This window comes from Marmota monax, unplaced genomic scaffold, assembly GCF_021218885.2.
Source record: "Marmota monax isolate L192 unplaced genomic scaffold, Marmota_monax_Labrador192_F-V1.1 WCK01_AAM20220418_F8-fsc00851, whole genome shotgun sequence".
NCBI classification, from domain to species: Eukaryota; Metazoa; Chordata; class Mammalia; order Rodentia; family Sciuridae; genus Marmota; species Marmota monax.
The window spans coordinates 24,362-41,475 of NW_026692680.1; the positions used below are offsets into that span (position 1 = coordinate 24,362).

General features: G+C 41.3%; 1 long non-coding RNA gene across 7 annotated transcripts in view; it reads right to left on the bottom strand.

The window, feature by feature from the left end:
- The window catches only part of LOC124093969 (uncharacterized), a 96,625-nt gene that overhangs the window by 22,180 nt on the left and 57,331 nt on the right, over positions 1–17,114 (bottom strand). For 6 of the 7 annotated variants that reach the window (XR_009226954.1, XR_009226957.1, XR_009226953.1 and 3 more), the window contains one exon: positions 11,115–11,207. This is a non-coding gene — a long non-coding RNA (uncharacterized LOC124093969). Of the gene's footprint in view, positions 1–531; positions 8,854–11,114; positions 11,208–17,114 lie in introns of all 7 variants that reach the window. The other variant, XR_009226958.1, reaches the window with a different exon arrangement.

Sequence of the window (17,114 nt, forward strand, 5' to 3'; positions counted from 1 at the left end):
ATCTCCCACTTTTGATAGTCCAAAAGAGCAATTCAATGAGATTTTTGTTGCTTTAAAATAATATTGTGATTTCCTCAGGAGAAACACTTCTTTGTTTCCAGAGATCAAGGGTACCTCCTTTCTTCAACCTAGTACTTTCTTTGTAACTCAATCCCTGCATTAGCTGATGAACACAAGAAGAGGAGAGCTATCATGGTCTGTCAGATGAATGCTGGCATACTGGCTTTATCTCATCATTTCAGGGATCCCCTCTTTTTCCCATTCTCTCCTTTCTGTTTGACTATGAAAACATATGAATCAATCAAAGAAATTTATCAAATTTTATAGCATTCTCTTTCCTTTCCTGTTCATATACATGGCAAATATGGAATACGTAGATGCCTTGCAATTTGGGGCAACATTTTTATATTTATATTTATTTTCTCACTTCTTTCATATTAAAGCAGAGTTAGGAAATATCCCATATGGAAAAGCCGTGACATAAATGGTCTTGACCATCTACATTCTAATCCAGACATAAATAAAATTTACCTCCTGTTTCCTTTGTGTGTTCTTTTTATTTGTAATAATATCCATTCCTTGTTTGTATAGGAATTTCCAAGATTTGACTCTTATGACTGAAAAGGGTGAAACAGTCTTAGTCTTAAGGCATTGTCATAGTTATCTAAAAATATAGCAGTATTTAGGCATTCTTGCATCTTCTATCCTGATACCATCACAAATCCCCCTTCCTATATTCATTCCAAATAATGGACTACATGAGTGAATGATACATCTGTCTGCACTAAAAGTTCATGAACAAAGAAAGAGGATTGTGCTACATGATCATTTGTCCATCTCTTTAGAAACAATCAGAACTAACTGCCTCCACTTTTTAATAATTAATGTATGTAAGTAACATTTATTTCTTTAGAGCTCTGTGAGTTCTGAAAAAGATTGTAATAATATGCAACACTGCAAAAAAAGATGAAGAACAACCCTCCCAAATTCCTCTCTGCTTCTATCTGGTCTAATCATCCTCCACCTCTAGTCCCTGGCAATGATAGATTTGATTTCTGAACCTATGATTTTGTATTTGCATAAAAGTCATATAAATTGGAATCATAATTAAAATTCAGCCTTTTGTGTTTGCTTTCTTTCACACATTTCACACTTAGTGTTACACATATTGCTTTGTCTTTCTCTATTGCTGATTAATATTCCATTGTATAGTATAATACAGATGGTTCATGTATTCTCAATTTAAAATATATTTGGGAGTAGTTTCCACTTTTTGAACTTAAAAACATAGCTTATATCAATTTCCATTGGCAGGATTTTGTGTGAACATAGACTTAGTTTTCTCAAAGTAGACAGAGAAGCATGAAATTGAAGCTTATTGCATGAAACATGTAACATGCTGTTCTGAATCTATGTCATAAATTATTAGTTTCATTTGAAAATTTCTGCCATTCTATTAAGTATTAGAATATCTGATTGTGGTTTTATGTCTAATGATGTTGAAGACATTGTCAGGTGTGGGTTTCTGTATAACTTATTTGGTAAACTGTCTTGAGATTTTATATCAGTTTTCTTTTTACTGTGAATTCCCTTGTTTATGATCATTGATAAGTCTTTTGGAAGACCTGTGATTTGCAAATACTTTCCCCCAATTTTAAGATTTGTTTTTGATACTATTAATAGTATGTTATACAAAACAGAAGCTTTTATTTCAATAAAGTTCAATTTATAACTTGAAAAATAGATTTTAGATGATTTTTAGGCTTGCTTCTGGAAATCCCTGACATAGAAGGTCAAGGAATTAAATACTGGAGTTGGATTTATACTAGAGCTGACTGTTTTTATGGCCAATACAACATTTATTGGTATGTTAAGATAAAGTTAATCAAGTCTTGGGCTTCATGGTGGGGAAGCAAATATTACTTCTTGAGAATTAGAGAAGGATTCTTCTCAGAACACTGTAGCACACACATATGCACAATCATTTAGTTTTCTTTACATTTCTGGAGTTTATTGAAAGTTCAAGTACTAGTCATTGAACATCTGGGTTCTTAGGAAAACCTGAACACCATTCTGAAGCTGTCACATTTTGGGGGATGCACTAGGCAAGCATTTTTTTTGTTTTTAAACAATTTCCCACACAGCAGAAGTATAATTTTCATTCTTTACCTAACTCTGACTAATCAGGGCAATTTCCCAACTTATTTCCCCAGACTTCATTTTCATATTTAAAATTGGGTTATCACATAATTTTGGGGTGAAAAGATGAATTGTTTTAGCTAAGATTTGTAATTTATTATTATTAATGTGTATTTCAGTCTTTTTTGTGGGAGGGTACTGGGGATTGAACTCAGGGGAACTCAATCACTAAGCCACATCCCCAGCCCTATTTTGTATTTTATTTAGAGACAGGGTCTTACTGAGTTGCTTAGTGCCTTGCTTTTGCTGAGCCTGGCTTTGAACTTGTGATTCTCCTGTCTCAGCCTCCCAAGCCACTAGGATTACAGTTGTGTAACATCACATCCAGCTGATGTGTATCTTTCAGCCTGTTCTCAGTTTAATTAATGACCATAAAGAGGGTGGCATTGGTGCCTGGCTCTGCGGACAATTTGTAATACCCCTAGGTCACTGTTTCAGAAAGCATAATAGGTTTATGGTTTAGAATATTTCACAAAGATTACAAAGAAAGGATCATCACATGATTACTGATTATTTTAAGGCCATCATTCAGCATTTGGTGTAGCAGATTTAGAGACAGTGGTGAAAGCTGAAAAGGTGCAGGATAACCACTAAGCAGCAGCTTAATGTCATGGAAAAAAACAACTAAAGTTCAAATCCTGGCTCTGCCCCTTTGTTTCTATGTGAACTTGGCCAGTCATTCAACCTTTCTTAATCTCAGTACCTTCCTTTATAAAGTGGGGATATTAAAGCTACCTTGAAACAGTGTGGAGAAGATTAGACTTAATCAGTGGTTCTCAATTAGAGCAATTTTGTCCCCCAGGGGAAATCTGACAATGTCTGCAAATAATTATATCACTACCTGGGGAGACGGAGTTACTGGCAGAAGCCAAGGATGATACTAAAATGGATTTAGTAATGGTACAATGCATAGAACAGTCTCCTAACCCTACCCCAAGAAAGAATTGTCAGGTATAAAATGTCCTTAGTGCTGAGATTGAAGAACCCTGAATTTAATTCATTCAAAGTGACTAGAATAATGCATGGCAGAAATAAAGAAAGGTCACTGTAATCCCCAAATTCATCTATTATGTCCCTAGTCCCTCAAAATATAACTGTATTAGGAGATAAGAATTGACTAAGTTAAAATGAGACCTTTATATGATTGGATTCCTAAGAAGAGCCTAGACAAAGGCACTTTGGCACTTGAGTATAAAGGAAAGACTATGTGAGAATATAGCTAAAAGCTAGTCACCTAGAAGCCAAAAGACAAACCTCAAAAGAAACCAAACCTGTCAACACCATGATCTTGAAATTCTAGCTTCCAAAACTGTGAGAAAAATTATTTGGTTTAAGCTACCCAATCTATATTTTCTCATGGCAACTCTAACAAACTATTATAGTAGTGGCTATTATTATTATCATTATTATAAAGGAACTGTTTGATTTTGAAAAACATTATCAGAAAACTCGGAGCAAATATACCAAATCTTTATTGGTATTCTAAAAGCCTAAAGCCCTGTTAGAAAAAGAGTAATTTGAGATAGTAAAAGCAAATTGAAAAACAACAATGCTCAGCCCATGGATATGGCAAAGTTCAGTGTTCATAGAAATAAGAAATGGTAAGAATGTACTCAAACAGAATTTGCATGGATAATGCTCTTGATTACTTATTATATTACTTAGGTTCCAACTTCCCCACCTTCTGACACTGTGAACTTTCTAGGTGTCTGCTCAAGTTACAGATTCCTAAATGAGATCTATATCAGGCACAAAGACAGCAAATGAATATTCTTATTAGAAGTTGATTTTCTGATTCCAAGTATCATGCAGAACTTCAATCATGAGGTGCCTGGCTAGCAAGAGGATTCTTTGTGCCATGCTCTTCAATAGCACCCCACCAAACACAGACCTCTTCGAGCTCTTACTTCTAGCTCATACCCTTATCTGAAATCCTAAGGTCTCAATTTTGATGAGAAGCAGCAAGAAAAAAAAAAAAAAAACAACAAGATAAAAAGTGTTTTTTTCTGAAGCTTAGAGCTTATCTGACTGATGTTTTTCTCAACATTTGTTCCCAGGCCTTCCCTTGATTTTTTTCCTTCCAAGAGCAAGTTAATCTTGGACAGCAGACATAAGGGGAGACACTGTCAAAACAATTAGTGAATATTAGGTGATGTTTTATATAAGGATTAGGCATTACTGCTGTCACCAATTGCTTGCATTCAATTAGAAGGAAATGATAATTATGTTAATCCACAGTTTAAGAGAAGAACACTGTGTAGGTATCACTTCCATTTTACTAAAGACAATGAATAGAGACCACTAAGGACAATAATAAGGTTAGCCTCATATCAATTTAAGAGAATTTTGAATGGCATTGCCTTTGGAAGGAATTTTTTTTGGTAGGAACATTCATTTTTTTTTTAATTTTTTATTGTGGGTTGTTCAAAACATTACAAATTTCTTGACATATCATATTCCACACTTTGATTCAAGTGGGTTATGAACTCCCACCTTCACCCCATACACAGATTGAAAATTACACGAGGTACTACTTTGTTACACAGTAGGCTGGTCAAATTTCAGCCGTAAGTACATTCCTCCAGATGTCCTGTGTAGAGAGTCAGAAGGTTGGATTATTTTAATTCAGAGTTGTTCATAAATCTAATACCCTTAGTTTTCTAGTGCAGAATATGAGGGCTAGAACAGTGAGGTGATGCACCAACTACAAACAAGTAGTCAGTTGTGCAAGAAACCTTTAGATGCAAATACTTGAGAACATGGCTCTTTGCATTCTACTACTGCCCTGGAAGGTTAGTCAAGGTACATATAGATATGTATATAGAATTACACATCTCTTCTAGAACATTTATTATTTCTTTGTTTTCTTTGTCCTAATAACACCTGCCTGTCTTTTGGACATACATCTTCCTCTCCTCCCTTACCCCAATTTTTATTATACTCATGAGGACTGGAAAATAGTATTTTTTTTTTTTTTTTTTTTTTTGGTGGTGGTGCTGGGGATTAAACCCAGGGCTTCATACAAGCTAAGTATGCACTTTACCACTGAGCTACAACCCCAGCCCCCCCCAAATTTTTTAATACAGAATAAATCCATACTACAGACTACTATCCAGATTTTACTATTTAAAATTAAGATAATGAGGTTTAGATTTTTAAAAAATCAAGAAATTCTCAAATTTTTTTTAAAGAAAAAAATATTTTATTTTTTGGTTTTTTATTACAGAAAAAGAAATTATTACTGGAAAAAAATAATATAGTGTTAAAGTATAATAAGATTTTTAACAGAGGAAGAAAGATGGTAGAATTTGATTCCAGAACTTAACAGAAGGTGAAACTATGAAGATAAAAAATGAAAAATTGTGGTATATATGTGTATTAAGAATTGTAATGCAAAAAAGTACGTGTATAAAGACATAAATTGGTGTGAATATACTTTATATACAGAGATACCAAAATTTGTGCTCTATATGTGTAATAAGAATTGTAATGCATTCCACTGTTGTCCTGTATTTATTAAAAAATAAGATCAATAAAAGAAAAAAAAATATGAAATTGAACAAGAAAAAAATTAACCTAAAGATTTTGTTTCACACAAATTATTGTCCAAGATAGAGCTTGTCTGATTATTATTTACAATCTTGGGCAAGGCAATTAGTCTCTCTAAACTTCAGTGCCTTCAACTCTTAAGTGAGGAAGTGATCATTAACATATTGTGTTATTGTAAAAATTGGTGAAAATGTATATAAATTGCCTAGCATGTAGTGCCATTGATTAGTGAGGTCAATTGCAAATACAGCCCCTCTTTGCACCTTTGCAAGGTCAGTACAAGCTCCTCCATGAAATCATGGAGTCTAATTCCCTACCTGATAAATTGAGCCAATTTTGTTACTTGTTATAGGCTAATAGTCTACCAGTTCTAAGTCAAGCCACTCTTGTGACCACATATAAACATATCTGGACAAACCAACTAGAAGGTGGGAGAAATGCAGCCTAGTCTCACAGTCATTCTGACAATCAGAGAGCTCCTAGAAGCAGACATGCTGAACTGACATGCACGTGACAGCACAGAGGGCCCAGCCAAGACCCAGAACTGTAAGATGAAAACACCCTAAATTTCCATCCCACAGAAATATAAACTAAGTTAATGAATATTGTTTTAATATCCATTTTAAGTTTTGGAATCATTGGTTATGCAACAATAAACTGATATAAGTAATATTTCTATTAATGCTTTAATTATAAAAGAATTTTTTAAGGTTAAACAATCCTAGGTGTCATAATTTGCCTAAGAACACAAATGATATCTTCAGAATTTTCTTTTCCAGAATACATAAGCATCCTTAACCAAAATTTTTAATTTGACTCTGAAAATAATGGCCTTGTCCAAAAGGTCAGGAAATAGCTCTAGTTCATGAACATAGCAAAGAAAAAAATACAAATGATAGCAAAATAGAATGGAAGTTAATGTTGTATCTTGCAAAAATATCTTTCAAAAGACTTTAGGAAGAATTTGAAGGATTAGGGGAAATCACTAGAAAAATTTGGCAACAGACTGTAGCTTTGGGTTATTAATTACGTAGTCAGTCTCTCCCTGGTCTCTAGCCCTTCTTCAGAGTTACTCTTTCCCCTTGCAACATTTTTTCCAAGGGCAGTCTATAGTATATTATACTCTTTGCCCTTCTCCAGAAAACAAATCAGCCTCAGGCCATTTATGGTCCCCAAAATGTTTTGTTTTGTCCTAGGATCAAAAACAAGTCAATTTATCTCATCAAACACTGACCTCTGCATCTACAGATGAGTCCAGACAGAATACAGCTCAGCCCCTGTCTCAGACTTTGGGTACAGGAGGAAGCTGTGCTGTGGTCCCCATGCCAGATGCCTGTCTAATAGGTAAACTGGGTATGGTTTGCAAACAGAGATGGAGACTCTTGAAAGCAGTTTGCTTTGGCTCTTGCTGGGAAGCAAGGGTCTGGGCATCACAGAGAACTAGAAAATCAGGTCACATGTGATGGGAAGTTGAACAGAGGCAACTGTTGCTTTTTATATCTGTGTTTATAGATTTTTTCCCCTGTACAGACAGTTTTCAAGAGCAGCAGGAATGAGAAAGTTTGGCAGAAGAGAAAGTTTCTCTATTTCTTTTCAGCAAATTGCTCTTGGATTCATCTTTGGCTGGATGCTAAACTAAGGACACCTGCCAATTTCACCTTAGGTTTTGATAAAATAATTAAGTTATGAAAGAGAACGTAACATTACATATTGTATAAACTCAAATCCATGTAATTCACATGAGGGATTAAAGGGAACATTCTTCCTCCCATAGGTTGTGAGGATTTCACTACAAATTAAATTACATTTAGTTTGAGGGACCAAATTCTAAAAATAAATCTGAAAATTTAAACATTTAATACACTGATGGATCTTAAATAGCCTAATGTCTTAGAGATTAAGGAACCAGATAGTTAAGGGTCCAGATAGTTAAAGATGACAAAGTACTTTCCCCTTAAAAAGCAGACAGAGATCTGGGGTTAGTCAAAGTTCATTATGCAAATGGGAACATGGTGTCTAAATTTTTTAATTATTTTTTATAAAAATTGGCAAATGCATTCTCTAACTTATAGCAATTATATACATATTTTCTCCCTTCGCCATATTTTCATTTCTACCAACTTCTAAATATATTTTGAGATCTCAACATCTAATTCTAAGTTAACTAACAGTTACTGCAGAAACCAACTCTCTACCTCACAATGTGAATTTTACACACATTTGTGTCTAAGTTAAAATAATTCTTTCCTCACAAAGTTAAGTTTCTTAAATTATTAAAAATATAATACACTTAAGTTTTTTAAGGTCTTAGCATTTCCTTAAAAAACTACAGAAGACTATGTATGGTAATTTTCTTCCAAACTCATAGATGAGCACAAAATGTTTGCAGATAGACATTTTTTTTTTCCCCTGGAGCACATCCTCAGAGTAGTCTACAAGGCCCTGTATCATCTGGTCTTTGCTTATATCACCACCCTTATACCTTATACCCCCTCAGGACTGCCCTTATTTCAACCACTAGTGTTCATCAATCTAAAGGCTCAGGTCATTTGCACTTGCTATGTCTGTAATCTACATCCATGTTATTAGTAGACTGGTAAACCCCGAGCTCCTGGGAACCACCATCCTGCTCTCTGCTTTTACAGAGCAACTGGTTTTGATTCCACACTTCATTGAGGTCATAGAGCACCACCTTCTACATTTGCTGTTTTCAAATACAATAATGTCTCCTAAAGCTCATTAGGGTTTCAAATAACAAGATTTCCTGCATCTTGAAGGCAGTATATTGTTCTGGTGTCAAATGGTTGACGTGTTTTTGTATGTGGACATAATCTTAAAACACCAGTTAAGAAAATTAAGGAGATTTTTTTCAGAAGTGATTTATGAAACATTATTTTTATTTGTTTTAGTACCAGGAATTGAACCCATGGGGGGTTAACACTGAGCCATATCCCAGCCCTTTTTGTTTGTTTGTTTGTTTGTTTTCAAATTTTGAGACAAGGGTCTTGCAAAGTTGTTTAGGGTCTTGCTAAATTGCTGAGACTGGATTTGAACTTGCAATTCTCCTGCTTCAACCTCCCAAGCTCTGGAAAGCAGTATAGAAATCTGCCAGAAAACTTGCAATGAAACAAGCATTTGAACTAGTTATCCCACTCTTTGGCATACACCCAAAGTACTTAAAATTGGCATACCATAGGGATGCACCCACATCAATATTTTTTGCACCTTAATTCACAATAACTAAGCTCTGGAACCAACCTAGATGGCATTCAACAGATGAATGGAAAAAAATACACACACATACACATACATACACACAACCATACACACACACAGGAATATTACTCAGCCATAAAGAATGAAATTATGACATTTGCTGGTAAGCAGATGGAACTGGAGACTATCATGCTAAATGAAATAAGCCAATCCCAAAAAACAAGGATTGACTGTTCTCTGATATGTGGATGCCAATGCACAATAAAGGGGTGGGGAGGGAAGAATTGACATTCATTGGATAAGACAAAGGGGAATGAAGGGAAGGGAAAAGGGATGAGAAAAGGAAAGACAGTAGAATGAACCAGATGTAACTTTCCTATGTTCACATATGGATTCATGGCCAGTGTAAATCCTCATCATGTACAGCCAAAATATGGGGAGTTATACTCCATGTACCTATAATGTGTCAAAATGCATTCCACTGGCATGTATAACTAAAAAGAACATAAAAAATTTAAAATTCATCTGCAGAGGCTTTACTGGGGCCTATTCTGGATCACAAGGTGGGCAGTCCATGGAACAGCGGTGTCAGAATGGCCCAATGAGCGTACGAGGAATTGTGTTGTCCATGACAGGAGGGTGGGTCTGTGCACATAGTCAGTTGCCTGCCTGCTGGACCCCATTTTGCACTGCCATGCCAGTCTGCACAAGCTTACTGGGCTCGTCTCTCTGAGCTGTCACGTATGGGAGAGTTGTTCCTCAATAAAGAGTGGGGGCATCAGAAGTACTTCCACTGTGGGTGGGCACATACGGAGTAATTGTGTCCTAGGAAACCTCCTTGGTGCCAGGGACTGTTGCAGTGGTCAAGCAGAGTCTTCTGGGCAACCAAGACACCTGCAGGGACCGGATCAGGGGGTGATAGAAGCAGCATTGGGTGGTGGGGTGGGACATGGTTTCCACAGATAATCTTATTTCCAATAGTCCCAAAGGTGTGGACAAGTGTCCCAGCAAGGACACAGGGGTGGTGGCAGCTGCCACATCTAAGCCATGTCAAGGTTCCACAGGATGACAGCAGCTGGCTACCTGGCTGTGTGACAGGGTGTTGGCAACTGTAAGTCCAGCATGTGGACCACTGTACCGGACAGGAGAAGATGGGGAGCACGTTGTGGCAGTGACAAACAGACACCTGTCCCTTTCTTTCCCGCCTTTCCAGAGGGAATGGGGTTTGTGCCCTCTGGTGCAGGTGCTGTGACCCCACCTCTGATCCTTGGCCTGCCTTCTCCATTTCCTGATCCCTAGGTGGAAGCAACATGGGTCTTTGCAGTGCAGGGTCCAGCAGAGGTCACAGCTGGGTGTGGTCACAGTGATGCAATAGGCAGCAGGGACAGCAGACTACCATGCACCATGGGGCACCTAGAAGAGCATGTCCCTACACTGGTCCACAGTGGAAGCAGCCAATGTGAGTGTCAAAGTCAGAATTGTGCCTTTTCCGGTGTTTCTTAATTAGAAAACACAAGGATGTTGGACTCGCTTTATGTTTGGATATGGAGTGACCAGGAGAGAAAAGCAAACACAAAACCATCAATTGCAAAATGAAACACACCTATCCCACTCCTTGAGTTATGCCCGAATGACTTAATGTGACACAGCCACATTAATGTTTATAGCAGCTCAACTCACAATAGCTAAACTATGCAAGAAACCTAGGTGCCCTTTAGCAGATGAAATGGAAAAGAAAATGTGGTATATACACACAATGGACTATTACTCAGTCATAAAAAAGAACAAAGTTATGACATTGGCGAAAGAAGCTAATCCCAAAGAACCAAAGGCTGAATGTTTTCTCTGATTTGTGGATGCTAATTCACAAAAACGGGGGAGGGTGCCTAAGGAAGAATAGAAGGGCTTTGGATTAGACAAAGAGAGGTAAAGGGAGGGGAGGTGGCATGGGAGTAGGAGGGATAGTAGAATGAATCAGACATTATGAGCTTATGTGCATATATGATTACATGATCAGTGTAATTCTACAACACATACAGCTGGAAGAATGAGAAGTTATACTCCATTTATGTATGATGTATCAAAATACCATCTACTGTCATATAAAACTAATTAGAATATATAAGTTTAAAAAAACAAACACAGTTTACCTAATCGCTTTCCATTCACCAGGACTCCTACAGATCCATTCTCATTGTGGTCAACCCGGGTTTAATGGAGTCTTCTCATCCCAGGACACATTCCTGCTTGAACCAGAACAACAGCATGTGTTACAATTTAGATATGAGGTATCCCCAGAAGCTCATGGGTGAGACAATTCAAGAAATATTAGAGGTGAAATGATTAGGCTATGAGAACCTTAGCCAATCATTCCCTTAATCCACTGATACAGGTTAACTGGACAATGATTGTCCGCAGGTAGGGGTTGGCAAAAAGAAGTAGGTCAATGAGCGCTTGTATGTGGGATGTATATATTGTGCCCAGGGAGCCCACTAGCACTTCTCCACCTTGTGGCAATATCCTGAGCTTCTTACTTCCACCACACTCTTTTGCCATGATTATTTGCTTCCTGATGGCCAGAGTTCTGGAGGCAGCTGACTCTGGACTGCTTGTGAAACCGTGAGCCAATTAAACATTGCCTCCTCTAGTTCTTCTTGTCAGGTCTTTTGATCATAGTGGCAAAAAAAAGCTGACTAGAATAGAAGTGGTTACCAAGAGATGAGTTCTTCACTGTGACTAATCTAACCATCTGGTTCAGTACTGTCTAGATCCTTTCGGAATTTGGGGTGGAATTTTCAAAACTTTAGAGATGCCATCTGGAAAAGCTTTCACTATGGTAAGCAGAGCTTTGGGAGTGATTTTGGTGGAAGCTCAGAAGGCCAGGAGGCTAAAGGACTGTCAGTATTAAAGACGGTGCTCATGACTTTGCTGAGGAGAAAGCTTATTCTATTGGAAGAGGGACTGGAGGGCATTCATGTTACTTTCTAGCAAATTCATTGTCATTTTCCATTTAACATTTTACACATGTCTTGACACTATCTATGTGGCTAAATTTAGTTAGAGATGATGTCTTAATTATTCTAGTGGAAAAATTTCAATGCAGCACAAAAATTTCAATTTCATCCAGTGGTATGGATATTGCTAGCAGCATTTATCCAGATGACTGTGAAAATGAGCAGCAGGTAGCAGAGTTTGGCCAGAGAAGTTGCAGTAAAGCTGGCTCCACTGGTAGCGAACTAGGTCACTAGTAGCAAACCCTTGGAGATGAATCTTGCCATTTGCTCCTTCTTACTATCTACGTTGTGGCTGCCATGAGGTGAGCAGCTGCCCTTCAAAATGTCCTTGTGCCCTAATGTTCTGCTCCACCTCTGGCCCAGGGCAATGGAGCTGGCTGTCCATGGACTGACACCTCTGAGACATGAAATGTTCTGCATCATCTTAGCCCCAGAGCAATGTAGTCAGCCAAACATGGACTGAGCTCTCTGGAAAATGCAACGCTAGGCAACAGGAAGAACACTGCACACCTTCAATATGGTGTAGAGAGAAGGATGTGTATGTGCTTTGGTCAGGATGAGAGGGAACTCTTCCCAAACAAACTACATATTTTACCTGAAGTAACATCACAGTCAGGCACCATTACTGGATCAAGGATCCTGTGGGACAGTTCCAGGGACAACTGTAATGGTTTTCTAAATTGATAGTATGGTGGGAACTATAGCTGTAGTTATCTGAGGGCAACGGATGGTGGTTTGACTCTGGATGGCTACAGTCACGTCCAGTAGAATCGTGGAGATATTTATTTTCGGAGCCAAGTAGAATGACTGCCTAAGTAACCCAAAGGAAAGCAGCCTCAGAATGACCCTCTGGAGGGTGAGAATAACTGTGCGGTGGGTGTGGGAGAAGAAGCAGGGGAGAGTCAGGAGGCACCTAAGCTCAGACCAAGTGGGGGGAGGGGTCTCTTCACCCTGGAACCTTCCTTTGACCAATCATCTTGGCCCAAGTCCTTTCTCTGTCACAGGCTCCAGCCACATGTCACAAAGGCTAAACTGGAGTTCAGCCTGTGGTTGAAGGAGGAGCTGGCTTCTCAGCCAAGCTGCTCTGTGCTGACTAGCGTTGGACTAGTGTGGACTTCTGCCTAGTGACGAGCCCCAGGTGCCCTCCCTGGGCAGTCTTTTGACCAAGTGCGTTCGCAGGCTGTGCCGCTGGGCCCTCTTGGGCCATCACACTCCCCTCCGCCTCGCCCGGGAGGCTCCCTCTCCTCACAGGGACCACCCCGCTGCACCTGCCTCTCCCCTCAGCCCTGCCAGCAGGCGTTTCCCCCAGGATCACGGACCTCGGGGGCCTCCTGCTGCTGGCAGGGACAGAGGCCCGCTCCTCTCTCGGGGGACCCTGCTGCCCGTGTCCTGGGGGCCGCTCCCCAAAAAGCCAGTGCTATCCCGGAAGAACTCTCAGATGTTCGGACCCTCGAGAGCAGTAAGGATCCCCCCTCCTGGGCGCAGGCCTCTCCTCCTGCCTTCAGTTCCTCAGCTCATCCACCACGCTGAGGGGCCCATGACACCTTCTTGCTGCCCTATTGGTGCCTCTAAGGAAGCTGAGCTCAGGGCCCAGGACCAGCCAGAAAAAGGCAAGATCCACCTAGAGGAGGAGGAGCAGGAGAAGGAGGAGGAGGGGGAGGAGGAGAAGCTGAAGGAGAAGAAAGAAGAGAAGCTGGAGGAGGAGAAGGACGAGGAGGAAGAGGAGAAGAAGGACGAGGAGGAGGAGGAGCTGGAGGAGAAGGAGGAGGAGAAGGTGGAGAAGGAGGAGGAGGAGGACACTCGGGGAGACCTCAGTGCCCTGGAGCCCAGTTCTTGGCCCCCAGAGGGAAACATCCTTCCAGAGAGGGCCCAGGTGTCTCCCAAGAACTTATCATCTGGGAGCCCCACAACCTGCAGCTCCCACTGCCCTGCTCAAGGAGTGCTCGCCCTCCTTAAAGCTGAGGGCCCCTCAATGCTCCACAAGTGGACCCAGGAGCCTGTAGATCTGCCTGTCTCTCCAGCCTCCCAAGATGCCATCCAGGGAGAGCAGGGCCTAAAGCCGACCTGTGTTCTAGCCCAGAGTTGGCCCTCACTAACTGCTGCTTCCAAGAGGCCGCATAAAAGGAAACAGCTCATGCCAGTGGCCCTGCCATCACTGATTTCCTGGCATCAGGATGGGCTGCCCCCACCTGCAAAGCGGCCACGTTTATGTACAAATGGCACCCTGAGGAGGGTTCAGAGTGCCAGAAGTAACCACGTGGAGCCTGAGGCAGAGGTCGCCCAGGGCGGAAGAGAGGCTCCGGAGGACTGCACCACCACTGTCCATTCATCCTCCCCACCTGCAGGCCCTACCTGGAATGCAGGCCCCCTCCCCCCACCCACTGACCCCTCCCCCATCCCAACCAACCTTGCCAGCAGGCAGGTGGAATTCCAGCCTGCTGGGCCCCTGAACCAATCCATCCCTCCACCTTCCCCCTCATCTAATATTCCTCTGCCTCTTCCCAGGAAACCTCCTTCTCCATTCAGCCCCAGTCCCCATGTCGGAGTTACCCCTAATGTGTTTCACCCAACAACACAACTGTCAAGACCTGTGATACCTCCCAGTTCCCACCTCCCCACACCTCATACCCAGGTCCCTTTCCCCTCCAATCCTACCTCTTCCAGAACAGAATCCCCAACCCCCATGTGTATTGATCCTCCTCCTCCTCCACCACCTCCTCCCCTTCCTTCTTCTTTTCCTCCTCCTCTTCCTTCACTTTTTCCTCCTCCTCCCCCTCCTCCTCCCCTTCCTTCTTTTCCTCCTCCTCCCCCTCCTCCTCTTCCTCCTCCTTTTCCTCCTCCCCCTTCTCCATTTCCTCTTCCTCCTCCTCCTATTCCTCCTCCTCCAACTCCTTTTCCTGCTCCTCCTCCTCTTCCTCCTCCTAATGTTCCCTCTCCTTTGGCTGCTCCTCCTGCTGCTCCTCTTCCTCCTCCTCCTCATTCTTTCCCACGACCCACTCCTGTCCCTTCCACCCGCAACCCCAATACCCAGGGCCAGCACTCCGTCCCTCCAACCCTCATAGCCATGCCATCGGCTCACCATTCCAAGCATCCTGCTGTGCTGCCTGAGGACATGGCCATGGACACTACCCCCCCTTCCATGGCCATCATTTTCCCATCTTCTGCGTCCAGTGACAGCTCTGGCCCACAACGCAGTGTCCATCGCCATAGGCAGCACAGGAAGCCAGCAAAGGGACCAGTCTTCCCCGGCCCCCCAACCCTTCAGTTCTCCCAACCCAACCCCAATCTGTCCCATACCATTGTCCCACCACCCACCCCTCAGCCTGCACTTGGGAACCATGGAAAAGCCAGGAAAAGGAAAAGAGCCTCTCTTCCCAATGCCCCCGTGGTTACCATGCTGCCAGTGAAGGTCCACTCACCATCCTCCACCCTGGCACAGAGGGCCTCTGCACCACCAACCTCCCAGGCTGCCAGTGAAGAGCCCATGGATACGACCCCCTCCACCCTGGCACAGAGGGCCTCTGCACCACCAACCTCCCAGGCTGCCAGTGAAGAGCCCATGGATACGACCCCCTCCACCCTGGCACAGAGGGCCTCTGCACCACCAACCTCCCAGGCTGCCAGTGAAGAGCCCATGGATACGACCCCTCCTTCGAAGGCTGTCAAGTTCTAGTCACCTCCTGCATCCCAAGTTCTTAGACTGACTCAATTTGGTAAGCATGGAAGACACATCGACAGCTATTTCTATATTGTAGGCCTGGTGCTACATATTTGGGATTTGATTTCTGCTTTCTATTTTTTTGCAATGTTACTTTTGAGATAAAATGTGCTTTGCAAATGTTGGCTTTTGACATAATAGCTGAAGACATAATCACCAATGAAGCAGTGCTTATGTGTGCGTGCACACACACACACACTCACACACACACACACACACACATACACAGAAATGCCACAGTCTTTGTCTCTAAGTTTCAGAAGTAGGCAAACTTCAAAATTTTCTAAAACTATAAAGGAGACTAAAGAGATGTGATAAGTGTATGAACTGTGGGAGCCTGGACTTAAATCAAGCATGGAGGATGACAACAGGACAACTAACAAATTGGGCTATAGACTAGAGGAAAGTATTGTGTCAATGTTAGTTTCCTGAATGTAGGAATTTTTCAGGGTCATGAGAGAGAATGTGCTATCCTGGACAATTCATAGCAGAGTAATGGCATTAAGTGTCCAGGGGTGTGAGACACAAATACTCTTCTCAAACTGTTCAGAAAGGTTGAATTAGGGAAAGAGGCAAGATAAAGTACATGTGGCAAAATGTGAAAAGTCTGTGACTCCTCCTAGACATTCCAAATAACTCTCATGGAGAGACAGGAAATAAAGTTTGTCCAGGCAGTTTCAGTGGTCTTCCCTCCCCCACTAGGAAGAAATTTTGGCATTCATTTGCAAATACACTTCAATATTTCACATGTATAGATGAATCTTTCAACTATTATAATATAGACCTGTCTCCCTCATTAATGATGTGTTAAAAATCTTTAAAAGCTGTTTGCTCAACAAGATTAGTTCAACAAGATTGATTACATCAATTAGGAAAGAATTCCTATATGGAATTCTCTTAACGGTATTTCTAAAGTTTGAAAATCCTGCAGAGTAAAAAATATCTAAAATTACTATAAAGAGTAAATAAGAATGAATTGGAACTGATGTAAGAATGACTGCAGGTTGTGTTTACATAGAAAGCAGAATTGGGCTTTACAGAAGGAAATGTGGCCAGGCCAGAAACAGGGCAGCAATGAAGTTATGTAAGTTGTCAAGAGTTTGATAGCACCATGACGTTGATCATAAAACTGTTCCATGGTGTGTGTCCTCATGAGAATCCTGAGGTGCCCGTTTCCATGACTCTGTACACTATGCTTTGCTTTGCTTCACATCCTCTATATTGAAGAAGCTGGAGTAGAGCAGCTTTCTATTTCTCAAAAAGATTAAATTTAATCTCAACTGGAGGAAGACCTTTCTAACATGTGGGACATGAGTAGTCACATTGGGTCTGGCCTTGTGATCCTCAGGTGACATATTTGTCATCAAATATAGCAGTTGTCCTTGGGGGGAGGATCAGAAGACCTAAAAAACGCTACC